The sequence below is a fragment of the Aegilops tauschii genome, chromosome 1 (genome assembly GCF_002575655.3).
Source record: "Aegilops tauschii subsp. strangulata cultivar AL8/78 chromosome 1, Aet v6.0, whole genome shotgun sequence".
Taxonomy (NCBI): domain Eukaryota; kingdom Viridiplantae; phylum Streptophyta; class Magnoliopsida; order Poales; family Poaceae; genus Aegilops; species Aegilops tauschii.
This window is the reverse complement of record NC_053035.3, coordinates 77,280,714-77,298,838: the sequence shown is the minus strand read 5'-3', so window position 1 is coordinate 77,298,838 and position 18,125 is coordinate 77,280,714.

Here is an 18,125-nt window from a genome sequence, read left to right as displayed (position 1 = left end):
AAACTTGGCGACCAAATATGAAGATTCCTTTCTCTGTAACCGACTTTATGTAACCCTAGTTCCCTTTGGTGTCTATATAAACTGGAGGGCTAGGTCTATAGAGGCGAATAATCATAATCGTAGTCATACAGGCTAGACTTCTAGGGTTTTAGCCATTACGATCTCGTGGTAGATCAACTCTTGTAATACTCATATTCATCAAGATCAATCAAGCAAGAAGTAGGGTATTACCACCATAGAGAGGGCCCGAACCTGGGTAACCATTGTGTCCCCTGTCTCCTGTTACCAGCGACCTTAGATCCACAGTTCGGGACCCCCTACCCGAGATCCGCCAGTTTTGACACCGACATTGGTGCTTTCATTGAGAGTTCCGCTGTGACGTCGAAAGATAGGATCGATGGCTCGCCTTGTTCTCAAGGACAATGTCACCTCCGGAGGAGCGCTGGCCCCAGGCCAAACCCTCCGGCTGGGCGGCTTTACCATGACCGCCCGTTCGAGCGTTAAGCCGACGATGACTTCTCGGGTCATCGAAAGTCCCCTCCATGTTGACTCCAAATACTCCAAGCAGATGGATCCGGCGGAGTTGTCGTCTTTAAACGAGCTCCTAGATCGCACCGCCGCCCTGGGTGTCGCCACAGACTATGATCGGATTGGGCTTAAACCCGACCAGATAGAAGTTAAAACTCCACCGATCACCCATCAGACAGCGGTAGTAGAGGAGCAAGACGACAACTCTTCCTTTGTGCTGAGGACGAACTATGTTCGGATCTCCGAGCTTGAAGAGCTGGACACCTACCTGAAGAAAGACATGTACTGTCCTTCGAACATAGAATCGGACGACAAGCCTAAATAATCAGTTGATAGCCCGGAGCCTGAACTATTAACTTCGGAAGTTCCTCAGACTCCGGATCCCAACTTGGGTCAGGATTCGAATTTAAATCCACCCACCCACCCAGATATAAGCGCTCTCATGGGCATACGACAACAGTCTCAGGAAACGGTCCATCATTTCTGGGCCAGATTCCTCCTTGTCAAAGACAGGATTAAATATTGCTGCGACGGAGACGCGATCTCAGCGTTCCGCAACAATTGCACGGATGAAGGAATCCTCAACGCCATCAACCGCCGTCGCGTATCACACTTCGCAGACTTGGCAACCATAGTACACAAGTACTGCACAATGGAAAGCGCCTGGAAAACTCAGGCAGCCCGCTGGGAACCACCGCTTTCCACCCAACCCCTCGTTCAGGTGAAAAGGACGCACCCTCGTGGCACGCCCGGCCCAATAGTAAAGAAATATAAGCCCGTTACAGGGCACAGAACCGTTCTGGAGGGATGGCTCAATGGGCCACGCAAAATACACACAACACCGGATACCATATCAACCCACAGCCTTAGAGCATGATGGATACTCCAGCAAGTGCCAAGAGCGGCGAGGATATCCTCGCCAAAAACACCGCAGAGCAACACCCTCGAGAAGACGACGACCTCTGAGTATTGATGGTCTTCGAGACCTTTGCTTCAAAGAATAAGCGCAAATGGGCACTCCGTGACCTCGCCGAAGTCTGCCAAATTGCAGCAATAAACCCTTGGAATGACACGGCTATAACTTTTAATGCCGGCGATGAACCAAAATTCAGGACAGTCCGAGCACCAGCCGCCTTGGTCCTCAGTCCGATCGTGGATGGCTTTTGGCTCACCAAGGTTCTCATGGACGGCGGCAGCGGACTAAACCTCATTTACGAGGATACACTTAGCAAAATGGGAATAGACAGGAGCCGCATCAAGCAAAGTAGCACGACCTTCCGAGGAATTATTCCCAGTCGGGAGGCGCGATGCGCGGGAAAAATCACGCTCGACGTGGTATTCGGCACACCGGAGAACTATCGGTTGGCCCCTTTCAATAGTGGATATCATGCCCTATTGGGGCGAGATGCGTTTACATGCTTCCAAGCTAATACCTCACTACGGGTATATGAAGCGGAAGATGCCCGGGCCCAAAGGCATAATCACTCTCGCCAGTGATCCGGACATAGCACTGCGCACCGAAAATAAAACCGCATCCCTGGCCCTTGAGGCATTATCTGAAGCCCTCATGGCCGAAGAATTAACCGCACTGCGCTCCACGGCGGATAGGGACGATTAACCGCACCTCCTACAAACCAGCAGAAGAAATAGTCAAATTCCAAGTCCACCCAACGGACACCATCTATCGGAGCACAACTGGACCCAACGGTTGACGCCACGCTACAAGAGTTCCTGCGCGAGAACTGGGATATATTCGCCTGGCACCCTTCTAATATGCCAGGAATCCCATGCAGATTGGCTGAACACAGCCTCAATATACTGAAGGGATATAAACCAGTCAAGCAAACACTGCGGCGCTTTTCCGAACCCAAACGTCAAGCTATGGGAGAGGAGCTAGCCAAGCTAATCGAGGCGGGATTCATTAGGGAAATAAAACACCCGGACTGGCTAGCAAACCTGGTGATGGTACCAAAGAAGGATAAATCCTGGCGCCTGTGTGTCGATTTCAAAGACCTCAATAAGGCCTGCCCTAAGGATTCCTTCCCCCTCCCCCGCATCGACCAGATCATTGATGCTACCGCACGACACGACTCATTGTGCTTCCTCGACGCATATTCCAGATACCATCAAATCAAAATGAAGGAGTCCGATCAAGCCGCAACAGCTTTCATTACCCCAGCCATTCTGCTTCAACACCATGCCCTTCGGGCTCAAAAACGCCGGGGCAACCTACCAACGCATGATTCAAACATGCCTAGCAAAACAGATCGGCAAGACAGTTGAAGCATACGTTGACGACGTCATCATCAAAACTAGGCATGCTAAGTCACTGATAGACGATTTACGTCTCACATTCGAGAACCTCCGTGCATATGACATCAAGCTCAACCCGGAAAAGTGTGTTTTCGGCGTCCCCGCTGGAAAACTGCTGGGCTTCATCGTTTCCAATAGAGGAATTGAAGCAAATCCAGCCAAAATCCGAGTTTTGTCACAATTGGCTACGCCAACGGACCTTAAACAGGTCCAAAAACTCATCGGATGCGTGGCAGCTTTAAGGTGCTTTATCTCCAGATTGGGAGAAAAGGCATTGCCACTCTATCGCCTTCTCCGATGCACCAATCACTTCGAGTGGACGGATGCGGCAACAGCCGGACTTGAAGAAATAAAGGCCCTTCTAGCGAGCAACCCAATCCTGGCCGCCTCGAACGTCGGCGAACCCATGTTATTATACATATCGGCAACACACCAGGTGGTGAGCGGCGTGCTCGTCGTTGAGTGATAGCAGGACAGACACAAATTCCCGCTTCAGAAGCCTGTATACTACGTATCCACTGTCCTCACACCATGCAAATCCCGGTACCCTCATTATCAAAAGATAGCATACGCGGTCTTCATGGCATCCCGGAAGCTACGACACTTCTTCCAGGAGTGTTCGAGCACGATGGCTTCTGAAGTACCACTCAATGACATAATAAACAACCATGATGCTACGGGCCGGATTGCCAAATGGGCCATCGAGCTCCTTTCATTTCACATAACATACAAACCACGTCGAGCCATTAAATCCCAAGTACTGGCTGACTTCGTCACCGAATGGACAGAGGCCGAACTCCCTAAAGAGTACGGCACATATTCCAACTGGGTTATGTATTTAGATGGTTCCAAAATGCTGGCAGGGTTAGGAGCGGGCGTCGTTTTAACGTCCCCCACTGGAGACGTAGTCCAGTACGTACTCCAAATATTATACACAGACTCCAATAACACAGCCGAATACAAGGCCTTATTGCATGGTCTTCAGATGGCTGTCTCCATGGGCATACAACACCTGGAAGTGCGCGGGGACTCAAACCTCGCAATATCTCAAACAAATGGTGATTTCGATGCCAAAGATCCAAAGATGGCAGCTTACCATAATGCCGTTCTCAAAATGTCAGCTCGATTCGAGGGGCTCGAGTTCCATCATGTGGCTCTAGAAAGCAATCAAGCGGCGGATGTCCTTGCTTGCATCGGCGCCAAGCGCGACCCCGTCCCACCTAATATCTTTCTGGAAAGGCTTTTTAATCCTTCCATGGTGTGGTAAGGGGAGAGCGGCAACACCAGTCCGGATCCAACCACGTCCCCAGATTCCGAACACACTGACACCATCGGGGGCTCAGCCACCGAAATAACACCGTCGGCCCATCTCATCATGGTATTCATTGCCCCATGGACCGAACCCTTCTTGGCCTACCTTAATAGGTGAGAACTCCCTGAGGATCAGAATGAGGCTCGCCGCACTGTCCGGCGTTCGAAAGCCTACAAGGTTCACGACGGAGAACTCTACAAGAAAAGCGCTACCGGAGTACTTCAAAGATGTATCTCTGAGGAAGAAGGGCGGCAGATCTTGGTCGAAATTCATGCCAGTCTCGGTGGTCACCACACCGCGGCCCAGGCCCTCGTAAGCAAGGCCTTCCGTACAGGTTTCTATTGGCTAACGGCCCGAGCTGATGCACAGGACCTTGTCCAACGTTGTGTCGGATGTCAGCTTTTCGCCACCCATTGCCCTACAAACGATCCCCATCACTTGGCCTTTCGCGGTCTGGGGGCTCGATATGGTCGGACCCCTTAAAGAAGGAAGCCATAAGAAAAAGTATCTGCTGGTCATGGTGGATAAATTCACTAAGTGGATAGAGGCCAACCTGTTAAAACGGCCGAGGCCGGGCCAGTGATAGAATTCATATCCGGTGTTGTGCACCGTTATGGTGTTCCACACAGCATCATCACCGATAACAGCTCCAATTTCACAGCCGATGAGGTGAAAATCTGGTGTGCTAATCTGGGCATTAAGCTCGATTATGCCTTTGTCTATCACCCGCAAACAAACGGTCAAGTCGAACGGGCCAATGGTCTTATTATGAGCTGCATTAAACCCAGACTTGTGCGGTCTTTGAGAGAATCAGACAAGCACTGGGTTGAGGAGCTCGACTCCGTACTCTGGGGGCTGCGGACCACGCCCAACCGCACTACTGGATATACACTTTTCTTCATGGTGTACGGCGCAGAGGCTGTGTTGCCTTGCGATATTATTCATGACTCACCTAGAGTGCGCATGTACGAAGAGAGAGAGAGAGGCCGAGCTTGATCGGCAGTACAGCCTAGATGCCCTAGAGGAGGAGCGTGATGTTGCAAAAGCCTGTTCCGCATTTTATCAACAACAGGCCCGCGGATATCAAAGCAGAGAAGTACGGGCCAAGACTTATAACGTTGGCGAACTCATTCTACGCTTGCCGGAGAAGAAAAAGGACAAACTCAAGCCCAAATGGGAGGGTCCCTTCATCATTGACGAAGTTCTCACAGGAGGAGTGTACCGCCTGCGTGATGCATCAGACAATCGCCTAGAGCTCAACCTGGCAATCGGGTCGGGTCAGGCCGGGTCGACCTCAGCCAGACCCACGCCCGAACCCTTTATCGGGCCAAGCTTGCGCCCACGACCCTACCCACGGGTCTCATATCAGACCACGCCTGAACCCATCAGATTACCCGGCCTAATCGGGCACCCATCGGGCATGACTAAAAACAATTATTAGTTTTAATTTTCGCTTATTATGGTACTACTTTTAATAGTGGCGAACCAGGCTCGCGTACACTACGATATTTATGTCTGCGAGCTGAAGTAAAATGAGCATCCATGTGCTACCTTTATAATGCTCCTGAAGCTCCACTTCTCATCAGCTAGGCGAGGTGGTACTAAAATTACCTGTGTTGCCCACTTTTGCCAGTGCCCTATGCGGCTGCATATCCACCATGGGCTGATGATGGCTGAACAATGGTTGGGCCAATCATTTGTTTTGAGAACTTGGCCCATCATACATATACGTGTGTCGTGTGCATAAGAGAATGATTCAAGGCCGAGCTCGTTTGGTCTCTTGGCATAGTAGTCATGTGTTGCCCACTTGCCATCGGTAGAAAAAGCTCTCTGATGCCGTTTTACATGCATTGCTACGCTCGGTTGTTTTGAATAAATTAATTAGCAAGTATCTTCACCAAAACGTCCACACATAATATAATATTTTAATCACTATATTAATCGGGTGACCCACGAGCAGAACATTATACCCATACCCTACCCATATATTATCGGGTTACCCATCGGGCTTACCCATGGGTGAATATCGCGACCCAAACCCTACCCATTCGGGTCAGGTGCCCATGGGCGCGGCCACCCATGGGTCGAATTGCCGGGTTGACCTAGAGCCAAACCCCTGGAACGCGGCAAGACTCCGAAGATTCTATGCCTAGCGCCGAACTATTTGTTCGTCTCCTTCTCCCTGTTGTTTCCATTAAATTTTTTCCTCTCCTTTTGTTTTCCCTTTTTTCTGGCCTTAACGCTTTCGCGCAGCTAAACCGTGCACCTATGACGTACACATCCTCGAACATGTACGACCACTATACCTGGGGTTTCCCGGACAGAAGCTTATTATTATTTTCCGAGCATCAAGCTCATCACATATGCGTTTTTTCCCATATGTACCTTTTCTTCGCCATTATATGCATCGATATGCTTTAAGTTTTGGCCAAGCTGGGTTGCCTGGCTCCTGTGCTTATGCCCTACGTTCCCGTTAGTTTGGCTAGGGCATAAAGGGAGCACCTCTACGATTGTTACTGCCGGCTCATCCGGATGTGTACCTCAGACTGGGTGAAGCCGAAAGCTAGTGTTCTTAAGGGAATATTCGGTTGATGGATTAAAGATGTTTTTGCATTCACCCCATTGTGAACCCCCAGATGTTACGTATACTGCGATTTTTCCAATCACAGTTCGGACATGCATTTTAACGCATGCACACCCAGGGAAAGGAACCCTTAACGGAACTATTCTCTCTAGAAGATGTTTCTTACAATCATAATGTAATATAACATAACTAGCCGGATACAACTTGTCTGTTCAAGCAACTATGATCCCTACGCCTGGTTTCCACGCATACCCCGGTCTATTTTGCCGCTCAGGTATTCGGAAACACTCCGCACCTTCGGGTCCAGAGGTCGAAGCGAAAAGGTCTGCCATGACAATCGTTTTACAATTCAGCTAGAGTTCCATATCTCAAGGAAAGTACATAGTCACTTGGACTCAAAAATTTCCTGCTCTATACCGTCTAGCAGGCTGTCTAATTTACAATCCTGCTGGGAATACTTGGCGGCTACTTCTACTTGGTCATATACCAAATTAACGGGAACCTCTTTTCCATCTGACCCTAGAGGTCCGACCCGGGCCATATGATTCGGATCAAGCTTGGTATATCGTGTTTTCACCATGGCCCAGGCCTCTCGTGCACCTTCTCAGCAGGCTGATTTCTTTCCATAATCGGAATGTCGCCGCCCTCCCTTGAATAGCTGTACAAGCTCCTCCACTTCCTGGAGGGGAGGCGGATAGCCATAAGGCCTTTGCAACACTTCGCATCGCCTGCCGAGCTTCCTGATGCATTTGCGACAGCTCTTGCAGCCGATCTCCTGACGATCCGGACATCTCCTCTTCAGGATAGCCTGTCAGCCTACCTACAAACATAACTCTATCAGTTCCTTTCATCTCCGAATTGCTCGAATGTAAGTTTGACCACATACTGAATATGCCGCCTCGCAGCCTTTTATTTTCCTTCACGGAGTCAACCAGCTGGGCCCGGCCAACTTTCAGTTCTTCGCCCAGCTGGGTGTTGGAATCCTGGAGCTTGTTTTTCTCCTCCCTGACTCGGGTCAGCACACGTTCGCCCGCACCGAGTAGTCTTTTGGATTCTTTCTCTCCCGCTTGAGCGGCTTTCAGTTGCTCCTCCAATTGATCTGACGATCCTATCATGAGATAAGAAACAGTGTTAGCATAGCTGGCATATAATTATCATTCCTCGATGGAGGGGAATATTACCAGGTGACGCCTTCTTGGATTTCTCCAGTTCGGTGGTAACAGCAGTTAGCTGTGTCCGACACTTTTCTAGCTCGCGAGACAACAGGTTGTTCTTCTCCGTAAGCACCTGGTTATACAACGATTCTTAAATCAGTTGTATCAACTGCTTCAAGTCTCGGGGGCTACTGGTATATAATTATCATATTTGACAATGTAAATTTACCTGCATATCTTTTAAATGTTGTTCTGTGGCCCTGTTAAGCCCGTCTCTAGAAGCTCAGATGTATGCATCAGCCGAGCTGAAGGCATTGAATGCCTCTTTGGTAAAGCTGGGGTCGCGTAGAACGGCCCTTCGGCGCCGATGATTCATGGCGCTCTCCACTTCCGAGTTTGTGACGGATACATCATCTGAATCCTCTGCCGAAGGACAATCCGGCCTCGCCCCCGTATCAGCCCCTGTCCTTCCGGCAGGATTTGGATCCCGGCTGTTGGGAGTATGACCGGCCAGACCCCCGGACATAGTCCGGTGAACTCTTTTCCTGATACAGGACAAATGAAAAAGTCACAGCTGGATGCGACTGCCAAGGCGGCATATTTACAAATCCATACCTCTTCGATGAAGGCTTGCCCGGCGTAGGGGCCTCTCTCTTTGGAGTAGCCTCTGGGGTAGCATGGTGCGCCAAACGCCTCCTCTTTGGAGCACGAGATAGTGCGGTGGGTGAGGCAGACCGAGGAAACACTTTCGGAGGAGATGTCACCTGATTAATTACGTGCGAAGCAGGGAGAAGACCGGGATAGTCGGCGGTGATGGCCACTTCCGTGCCGTCATAGCTCGCCTGGTAAAACACCGCATCCTCGAGCACCACGAATATATCCGGATCCTCTTCGAATCCGGGGTCAAGGTCCCGGTTGTGGCCCTCTGGCTGTGGGGCGGGGCTATGAAGCCCCTCGGAGATCTTTCGCCATTGGTGTTATAAATGGACGGATTAGTATTCATTGAAAGTGGCTCAGGGAGTGGAGTGAGGAGAGCATAGGGGTTGGGACTTACCCAGCTGGAGGATTGTACATGGAAAATCCATCTCCACGCTTGATACGAAGAAATTCCCCTTCCTCCCAATTGAACAGTCCGACCAATATTTTGGCCAGAGCGGCGGGGGTGTCCGGACCCTTCCGGCCGCAGCGGGAGGCGTCATCCTCCCCATTGTAGTGCCACATGGGAAGCCCTCTGTATTAGAGTGGCTGAACCCCCCGTAGTATGGAAGTCGCCGTTACCTCGACTACTGATAATCCGGACTGGGCGAGCGTCCTTATCTTGCTCATGAGTTGACAAACTTCCGCACTATCTTCCTCCTCGAGGCTCCGAGGGCGGCAGCTGTGGCGTTTCTTCAAAGGAACGCTTGTGAACTCGGGAAGACCCCTCCGAACTGGGTCAGGAAGTGTGATGTCCTCGATATAGAACCATTCGGAAGGCCATTCTTCAGATGGTTTCTTTGGTGTGCCGGACAGGTATCCGGTCTCGGCGATGCACCATGTTTCGGCTCCGCCCACTTCAAATATTGATCCCTCGTGGTTGCGCGGGATGAGACAAAATAGCTTTCTCCATAATTCAAAATGGGCCTCACAACCCAAGAATAGCTCGCAAAGAGCGACGTAACCCGCGATATGCAGGATGGAGGCGGGAGTGAAGTTGTGCAGTTGGAGGCCATAATACTCCAGGAGCCCTCGGAGGAACGGATGAATTGGAAATCCGACGCCTCTTAGCAAGTAGGGAACGCAGCACACTCGTTCCCCCCAGATGGGTTGGGGAAATTCTCCGCCTGGGCCCCTCCATTGAAGGAGGTCAATCCTGCCCGAACAGGGACCAGATCCGTGGGGGAAAGAAATCCCTGTGTTTGCAGCTTCACTAGCTGACCGTGGGATACATAACATTTCTCCCAATCGCCTTTTTCTGGGACGCGGGGACGGGAGGAAGAACTGGGAGCGCTAGCCATGTTGGAGTGGTCTTTCCTAGCAAGCTCTGAGGATTTTTTTTCGCGTGGTGCTGAATGGATCTGAGATCCAGTCTCTTTAAATAAACACTCCTCCTTACATGGCCGGGGTGTTATGTGTAAAAGCACCCTGACCTCTCGCATTTGCTCGACACGTGGAGGCTGAAGTTGTTGATACACAGAAGCCGAGGGGTACGACATTAAATGGAAAGCCGAATACATCACTTTGAAGTCATCGGAGGAGGAACCCGCCTTGCAATGCTCAAGACAATCTGCGCGCCGGACACCTCGTCATTGAAGTCTAGTTCGGGGGTTACTGAGGGAGTCCTGGACTAAGGGGTCCTCGGGCGTCCGACCTGATAGCCATGGTCCGGACTGATGGGCTGTGAAGATACGAAGACCGAAGACTCTACCCATGCCCGGATGGGACTCTCCTTGGCGTGGAAGGCAAGCTTGGCGACCAAATATGAAGATTCCTTTCTCTGTGACCGACTTCATGTAACCCTAGTTCCCTTCGGTGTCTATATAAACTAGAGAGCTAGGTCTGTAGAGGCAAATAATCATAATCATAGTCATACATGCTAGACTTCTAGGGTTTTAGCCATTACGATCTCATGGTAGATCAACTCTTGTAATACTCATATTCATCAAGATCAATCAAGCAGGAAGTAGGGTATTACCTCCATAGAGAGGGCCCGAACCTGGGTAAACATTGTGTCCCCTGTCTCCTGTTACCATCGACCTTAGACGCATAGCTCGGGACCCCCTAGCCGAGATCCACCGGTTTTGACACCGACACCCGGGCCGGCTGCTGCAGCCCCCGAGCCAGGTTCTGAAGTCCCCGAGCCGGGTGCGACTGCTGCAGTCCCCGTGCCGCCTGCCGAAGCCCCCGGGCCGGCTGCTGCAGCCCCCGAGTCGGATCCGACTGCTTCGAAGATGCCGACTGGTATTGCGGAGGCTTGATAGATGGCTTGATTTTGGCGAAGGCTTGATAGATGGCTTGCGGAGGCACTGAAGGGAGACGCCGACTGGTATTGCTTGGCGGGTGGAGCCGATCCGTGCCAGGCGGCATCAGCTTGCTCGTTGTCGTTCCGTGGCACGTGAAGTAACTCGCACCCGTCAAAGTATCCGCTGATCTGCTGGACGAGGAAGCGGTAGCTCGCCATGTTTGCATCCTTGGCGTCCCACTCGCCAGATGACTGCTGAACTACCAATTCCGAGTCGCCGTAGCACAGAATTCGGCGGATGCCAATCTCCTTAGCCAGTCGAAGTCCATGTACGAGCGCCTCATACTCGGCCACATTGTTGGAGGCGGCAAAGTGAATTTGCAGCGTGTATCTGAGCTTGTCGCCTTTGGGAGAGGTGAGGACGATGACGGCTCCCAACTCGGTTCGTATCTTCGAGCCATCAAAGTGCATCCGCCAATGGGTGGAGTCTGAAGCTGGCGGCAGGTACTAGGTCTCGGCCCAGTCGACGAGGAAGCCGGCCAGTGCTTGGGACTTGATGGCGGTGTGTGGCTGGTAGAAGATAGTGTAGGGGGCCAGCTCGATGGCCCATTTGCCCACCTGGCCTGATGCATCTCTTTTGCCTATGATCTTAGCAAGCAGGGCGGTGCAAACAACCCTGATGAGGTGCTCTTGAAAGTATGGCTTGAGCTTCTAGGCAGCAAAGTGCACGCCATAGCACATCTTTTGGTAGTGGGGGTAGTTCTGCTTGGAGGTCGACAGCACCTCACTCAAGTAGTACACGGGCCTCTGGACCGGCTGTGCCTTGCCGTCTTCTGGGTGCTCTACCACAATGACAGTGCTAACCACCCGGCTGGTGTCGGCGATGTAGAGGAACATCGGTTCCTTAGCAGCTGGAGCCGCCAGGATAGGCGGCGTAGTCAGCATTTTCTTGAGCTGGAGGAAGGCCTCGTCCGCCTTGTCGTTCCACTCAAAGTGAGTGGTTTTCTTCATTAACTGGTACAGGGGAAGAGCCTTCTCGCCCAGCCGACTAATGAAGTGGCTGATGGATGCCAAGCAGCCGGTGAACTTATGGACGTCTCGGAGTCGGGTGGGTTTCTCCATCCGCTCGATGGCCTTGATCTTCACAGGGTTGCACTCGATGCCGCGTTCCGAGACAAGGAAGCCAAGGAGCTGGCCGGTTGGGACTCCAAAGACACACTTCTCTGGGTTGAGCTTGATTTGAAAATGGCGTAGATTATCAAAAGTTTCCTTGAGATCTTCCAGGAGGGTACCGCGCTTCTCCGTCTTCACCACAATATCGTCTACATAGATGTGGGCATTTCTGCCGAGTTGCTTGAGGAGGCACTTATGCATGCAATGCTGAAATGTGGCACCGGCATTTCTCAAGCCGAATGTCATGGTCAGGTAGCAGAAGGCTCCGAATGGTGTGATGAAAGCGGTCCTCAGGCGGTCGGCCGGGTTCAACTTGATCTGGTGGTAACCAGAGTAGGCATCCAAAAAATTCAATAGCTCGCATCCGGCTGTGGAGTCAATCACTTGGTCTATCCGAGGCAGAGCAAACGGATCTTTGGGGCAGGCTTTGTTGACGCTGGTGTAATCAATGCGCATGCACCACTTGTTGTTCTTCTTTAGTACAAGGACTGGGTTAGCAAGCCATTCTGGAAAAAATAATTCCATGATGAAGCTAGCTGCCAGCAGGCGGGCGATCTCTTCACCAACAATTCTTCTCTTCTCTTCTGACAGGTGGCGGCGGGGGTGGTTGCCTAGTTTTGCATCTGATCTGACATGTAGCTTGTGCTCGGCGAAATCCGTCGGAACACCCGGCATGTCTTTGGGAGACCATGTGAAGATGCCCGATTCTCACGGAGGAAATCGACGAGCTCGCTTTCCTATTTGCTATCGAGGTTGGTCCCTACGATAGCGTGCCTCTCCGGGTGGTCCCGGTCCAAGGGGATCTTCTTAGTTTCTTTGGCCGGCTGGAAGGAGCCCTGCGTCTCCGACTCCTTGGGATCTGGTGACAGGTCCGGCTGCTTGCTGGCCATGGCCACAACCCGGTCAAGGAGCTTCTTCTCAACAGCAATCATAAGGGACTCAGCAAGCCGACTGCTAGCAGCAGCACAGGCGGCCGTCTTATTGTAGTCGCCAGCTATAGTGATTATGCCCTTGGTACCCGGCATCTTCATCTTGAGGTAGGCATAGTGCGGTACCGCCATGAACTTGGCTAGAGCTGGCCGGCCTAGGAGCGCGTGGTAAGGGCTCTCCAGGTCAACCACCTCAAACCAAATTGATTCATGCCGGAAGTGATCTTTGTCTCCAAAGAGGACATCTATCTTGATCTTGCTGATTGGTGAGCAGGAAAGGCCACGTACAATGCCATGGAAGACAGTCCGGCTGGACTGGAGTTGTTTCTCTTTGATGCACAGCTTATCCATGGTGTCGAGGTAGAGGATGTTGATGCTGCTACCACCGTCTATCAGAACTCGGGAGAAGCGAGCAGCTCGCCTCTCTGTTGAGAAGGTGGCATCATGCACCATGGTGTAAGAACCCGGAGAAGGCATCACTTCCGGGTGGTCTGCACGGCTCCAGCTGATGGGCCTCTCGGACCAGTGCATAAACTCTGGGACTTCTGAAGCAACGGTGTTCACCTCACGGTGCCGCTGACGCCGGTTGTGCCTGTCGTCGGCAGCACTAGTGAAGACGACATAGGCTCCGTGTTCTTTAGGGAATTCATCTTGGATGGCGGTGCCCGGGTGGGCTGCCGGATGCTGAGGAGGCCGAGCCGGTGGGCCAGCGGGTGGAGGCGGCAGTCCTTTGCCCTTGGCAATGCGGACAAGCCAGTGGCAGTTCCGGGTCGTGTGGTTGGACGACTTCGCGCCGCTGTGGAACTTGCAGGGAACATTAGGGGTTTGCTCGAAGGAGAAGGTGGGCAACCAAGCGGGCTTGCCGCCTTTCTGACGCTTGGGGCCGGGCTGACCCTCCCACTACTGGTCTTTAACTATGGCCACCTGCCGGCTGGTGGAAGCCGGCTGCGGGGCTCTGCGCTTGTTGTCGTTCTGCTGCTGGCGCCGACTGTTGTCACTAGCCGGCGTCTGAGGAGTCGGAGGGAGCACCTTTCCAGAGGCGTCCACATGGAGCTCCGACCTCATGGAGTTGGTGGTGGCGTACTTGTCTACGATGATCAGCAGCTCGTCGAGTGTGGCCGGCTCATCGCAGAGTAGTCGGTGTTTGAATAAGGTGCCCTCTCGGCACCCGGCAGTGAAGTACTCTATGGCTTGCACCTCGTGTACCCCTTCGCAGGAGTTGGGCAATTCAGCCCACCACGTCAAGTAGTTGCAGGTGGACTTGGTCGGGCCTTGGACGCACAGAGAGAGCTGGTGGGGCTTGGGCGGCCGCTTGTAGGTGCTGGTGAAGTTGCAGACAAAGACTTCGATGAAGTCGCCAGTTGTTGATGCTGTAGGGCTTGAGGCTGTTCAGCCATGTCCGGGCCGTGCCCTGAGCATGAGCGGAACGTACTTCACGGCAACGCGCTTGTTGCCGTTTGCTATGCTGACGACTCTGGAGTAGTCAACCAGCCAATCCTCCGGCTTCACGGAGCCGTCGTACTTGGGAGTGTCTCGAGGGAGCGAGAACCCTTTGGGGAAGGGCTCGTCGCGAATGCAGGGGCCGAAACAAGGCGGGCCGATCGCATCTTCTTCTTCTACCGCCAGGGATCGAGCCAGGCGGTCGATCCGGTGGCGGGCGTCGTTCTCTCCGACTCCTTCACGGCGACCTAGCCGGTCTCAGAGAGTCTGGTGCTCAACAGGCGGCGGGGAGGTGCGCCTCTCCCTGCGCGAGGGAGGCGGACGATCACTCCGCCGATCCACTGCTCGTGGGCGGACATCTTGGTCGCGTCCGATGGTGATGCGTGTGCGGCTGCGGCTAGCAGCCGGCTCTTGGTCTCTTCGGTCGCGGGCACCGCCTTCTGGGGACCGGGAGGTTGCATCGTGTTCTCGGTGAGGGGGAAGGTTCTCGGCTTGCGGGTCGGGTTTCTACCACACGGCGGCCAGCTTCTTGCTGCGCCGAGGCAGCGTCGATAAGCTGGTGGACGCGCTCCATCATGTAGCGACGCTCGTTGCCCTTCAGGTGGTCCAGCTCGCCTGCCGCCGCCTGGGCGGCACGCAGGTTCTCGATTGGCGTGGCGTAGACAGGGCCTCCCAGCAGGCTGGCAATGGCTGCGCCGCGTTGTCGGACCATGCCCACCTGGCCGGGCTCTCCAGCAGCCGGCATGCCGCAGACGGCGCGGTTGATCTCGCGCAGGTAGGCTTCGGTGAGGCGTCTCATGGTGGCCAACTTTTTGGCGCTCTCGACGAGCGCGATGTGGCAGGTCTCCAGCGTCTCGCTATTGGCATCTGCCGCTATGGGCGCAGACAGGTCCTGCATTGCTGCCTGTAGCAGGTCCTGGCCAGCCCCGCCAGAAGCTCCTTTGTGGCTGATGACCAGCACCTCGGTGACGGTGCTGGTGCTGGCGTCGCTGGTCGCAGGAGAGTGCGGGTCGCTAATGATTCCAACATCTCCTTTGGCACGCATGAGGTTAGTAAGCTCAAATAGACAATCACCAAACTTAGGATCATTGGAATTCATCTTACTGAAGACAATAGACTTATGAAGAATTTCATCTAAGTTTTGCAAGGAATAGTTTGGAAATCGTTCCTCAAGAAATCTCCATATAGTGTAGGCACAGTCAAGAGTAGGCAAGCAACCAATCAAGTTTCTAGGCAAACCTCTAGTGATAAGATTAACAGTTCTCAGGTTGCGGATCATGTCAATAGACTCATCAAGTGTAGGATGTAAAGGATCAACATGAGGTGCACAAGGGCTAGTAATGTACTTGTTCAAATGATATTCATCGAAAATCACAAGCATCTCATTTTTCCACTCATGAAATAACTCTCCATCAAGTATAGGCACTCTATGTCTAAGACTCCCCAACGTAGACTCATCCATCTTCCTCCAATGGTTATTAAACCAAAGCAATAGAGACCAATGCTCTGATACCAATTGAAAGGGTCGAGAAGAGGTGTCTAGAGGGGGGTGATTAGACCCTCAATAAAGAAAAGTAGCATTTTTTAATTTTGTCGGTGATATCGTGCGACATATGCTAGGGGCTGGCTTATCATGGGTGGGGACAAAAGTACATCGCCGGGACCTAGAGGCGGGAGTGAGCGAGACCGCCTACGCCGGCGGATCTTACCCAGGTTCGGGGCTCTCCTAGGAGATAACACCCCTAGTCCTGCTCTGCGGGGTCTCCGCATGATCACTATCTCAACAAGGTGGCTACAAGCTTGCTCCTTGAGCTGTTTGGCTAGATGAGGAAGAAGAACAAGGCTAGCTCTTCTCCACTCTCTCTACGTGGTGTGTGTGTCTACTAAGGTTCTGAACCCTTTGCATGGGTGACCTGGGGGGTTTATATAGACCAACCCCCCAGGGGTACAATAGTAATCCGGCCGGGTGTAGGACCCGACCGTCAGCGTCTATGGGCGCCGACTTCTCCGCTGGCTGTTGGGGCCCGCCATCTGGTGGGTCCCGCCGGCTGTCGTGTACTCGGCCGACAGGCCGTGTCCGCCGCTCGGGATTCTTGCCGGCTGCTTAGTACTGTAGTCGTGCCACTGATGACGGAGGCTTTGTCGGGGAGGGTGTGGCTACAGTCCCGCCGCCTGACGGGTGATCACTCTAGCCACTCCCCATCTTATCTGGTTAATGGCACACAAATTCTGAGGAGGAAGGGGGCCGCCTGCTCGAAGGCGGCCTGCTCCTGCTGCCGCTTTCTGGGTCTCGCCGATGGGTAGGGCCCGCCGCCTGTGGGCCGTACCGACCGGTCGTTGTGGGGGCACCGCCCCCTATGTAGTAGGTGATGTCACAGGCCGCATGGCAACAGTGTCGCGCCAGGCGAGGGGTGTCCATCTGGTACACCGCACTGTGGCCATGATCTGCCCTGGATTCGGGGGTAGCAGGTAAAACTGTGGCCACGCCCCGTCCCATCGCAGTTATGTGGGTGCAAACTTTGAGGGCACGAAGGGCCGTCTGCTAGAAGCCGGCCTCTTCGTGGCCGCCTTGTGTGATCTCGCTGCCTTCTAGCAGCCGGCCTCCTAGACCAGCCGGCCCAAGAAAGCACTCGCTCGTCCGGGAGGTGTGAGGGGCGCAGCTTGCCCCGATGTCATTTACTCCGACAAATTTCTTCAAGTTGAGGTGGAGTTTTAGCACAAGTTTAAACATTCACAATACATATCAAGCAAGCATGGCAAGAGTATATGATCAGCGGAAAGTAAAGCATGCAAGTTGGAACAATGTAAAGGGATGGGATTGAAGTATGCAAACGCAATTGGCAACACGAAGATTTTTTCCATGGTTCCGATAGGTGGGGCTATCGTACATCGACGTTGATGGAGACTTCAACCCACGCAGGGTAATGGCTACGCGAGTCCACGGAGGGCTCCACCCACGAAGGGTCCACGAAGAAGCAACCTTGTCTATCCCACCATTGCCATCGCCCATGAAGGACTTGCCTCACTCGGGTAGATCTTCACGAAGTAGGCGATCTCCTTGCCCTTACAAACTCCTCGGTTCAACTCCACAATCTTGTCGGAGGCTCCCAAGTGACACCTAACCAATCTAGGAGACACCACTCTCTAAAAGGTGATAGATGGTGTGTTGATGATGAACTCCTTGCTCTTGTGCTTCAAATAATAGTCTTCCCAACACTCAACTCTCTCTCACAGATTTGGATTTGGTGGAAAGATGATTTGAGTGGAAAGCAACTTGGGGAAGGCTAGAGATCAAGATTCTTGTGGTTGGATTGGAATATCTTGGTCTCAACACATGAGTAGGTGGTTCTCTCTCAGAAAATGTATGCTGGAAGTGTAGGCACGTTCTGATTGCTCTCTCCACAAATGAAGAGTGGGTGGAGGGGTATATAATGCTCCACACAAAATCTAGCCGTTACACACAATTTACCAAACTCGGTGGGACCGAATAGTAAAACTTGGTCAGACCGATATGGTTCAAAATGTGAACGTTAGAGTTTTCGGTGGGACCGATATGATCAACTCGGTGGGACCGATGTGCTAGGGTTAGGGTAAAACCTCAACTCGGTTTGACCAATTACACAAACTCGGTGGGACCGATTTTGGTAATAAGCTAAACAGAGAGTTGGTCAGGTAAACTCGGTGGGACCGATTGCTTATCTCGGTGGGACTGTCGGTGTCAAAACCGGCGGATCTCGGGTAGGGGGTCCCG